Source organism: Limulus polyphemus, unplaced genomic scaffold, assembly GCF_000517525.1.
Source record: "Limulus polyphemus unplaced genomic scaffold, Limulus_polyphemus-2.1.2 Scaffold168, whole genome shotgun sequence".
Classification (NCBI taxonomy): Eukaryota; Metazoa; Arthropoda; class Merostomata; order Xiphosura; family Limulidae; genus Limulus; species Limulus polyphemus.
In genome coordinates, this window is record NW_013665778.1 from 179,414 (window position 1) to 181,021 (window position 1,608).

General features: G+C 30.0%; 1 protein-coding gene across 3 annotated transcripts in view; it reads right to left on the reverse strand.

Moving 5' to 3' along the window:
- LOC111084914 overlaps positions 1 to 1,309 on the reverse strand; it is a 31,117-nt gene extending 29,808 nt beyond the window's left edge. For 2 of the 3 annotated variants that reach the window (XM_022381494.1, XM_022381492.1), the window contains exon 1: positions 1,186 to 1,301. The gene's annotated coding sequence lies outside the window, so the exon portion shown is untranslated. Of the gene's footprint in view, positions 1 to 1,185 lie in introns of all 3 variants that reach the window. The other variant, XM_022381493.1, reaches the window with a different exon arrangement.
- Positions 1,310 to 1,608: the final 299 nt, after the last annotated feature.

The following is a 1,608-nucleotide window of genomic DNA, read 5'->3' on the forward strand; positions in this document are numbered from 1 at the left end:
CTACTAACTAAGTTTGGTTAGTTTTAGTTTTTTGTTTTTTTACTAAATTAGTAAAAACCACTTTTTTAACTATTTACTAGTAGATATGAGATAACCGCCACCATAGAGAAAGGTGTTTATAATCTCTTGGGGCTACAGGGTACAATTTTTTTCTCGTACGGTACAAACTTTTCTATTAACACACCTAATATATAAGTTTTGCGTTTTTCTATAGATTTTTATATGGAACATCCAAAAAGCCTAATTCATGATATCCTAGATATAACTTTGACTTTATTAAAAACATACACAGGTAATGAATAAAATATATGATAATGGCCAGAGTCCTGAACTAAAGAAAAACAAATAAATTATAAATTAAGATAATTATATGAACTGTAATTTCTTCTAATCTAGGGGAACAAATGAAAAAAAGTTACGTGAAGTTTGAAATAAAGAAAACAATATGTAGATATCGACCGAAGTGAGTCGATTTCAAACTAAAAAAAAACAGATATTTATTAATTGTTACTAGGTATGACAAGTTTACTTGTTTAATGTATCAATTAAACTTACTTTGGAAAGTGGAAGTTTACTTTCGAGTTCAGCAGTTTCCACTTGAACTACAACTATGATTGAAATATGAAATATAATTTGAATTTTTTTTAAAATGTTCAGTTTCCTCAAGTTCTATTTCTTCCTCTATTAGTCTAGAGTAAAACTATGACATATTGCCATTAGCTACTATAAACATAATCAGTCTATCCCATTGTTTTTAGTATCGGTTTGTCCGACATGAAAATTAATTAATAATGCTAATAATCTGTCGTGCCTAACGCCATACTTTTAATAACATGCACCTTTGAACATGAACTAAAAATAACTGTGATCTTTAATTTTTATGTTCTAAATCTCAAATCTTTACGTACTATCCTCTACGGCTTAATAATAATTAATATTAACAGGCCTATTGTTTTCGTTTTTAATATGTTTGTGTGAGAACACTTGTCACATTAAAATCAATTTATTATATTTATAGTAACAACAATTAATATACTTGAGCAATACTGAGCAACTCAAATAATTAGCAGTCTGAAACTGAAACTCGGGTACAACTAGAAAGGAGTACACAAATTAAGATGTAAAATTCTTCTTTGTGTGTGTATTAACATTTATTCAGAATGGAAATAAATAAATCTGACTTACCTGGTATGATAATGATGCACTTGAAAATAATACAAGTCCTAAAAAATAAAGCCTAAAGGCTTTGGCAACGCGCTAGTTGACGTAGGTAATAGGTTTTTAACGTACACTGAACTTTACACTCGATGTTTTCGCTACACAAGCTCAACTAACTTTGCGCGCCACTGTAAGCCTGTAGTTTGTTTATCTTTATGACATCATAATACTTCCCATAGCAGTATAGCCAATGAGGGCGCCTGACACCGCCGAGTCTTATCTCGTTGTGTTGAGATAGATTGTTATGGTTTCAGAGTACACGTGAAATATTTTGAGGCGTCATTGTTATATAAAAAGTTTGTATTGATATGAATTTTATTGCGACTTTAAAAGCGCCAAACTTGAATAACTTGTATCCACGTGTCAGTATTTTCTTTATTGTTCAACTAA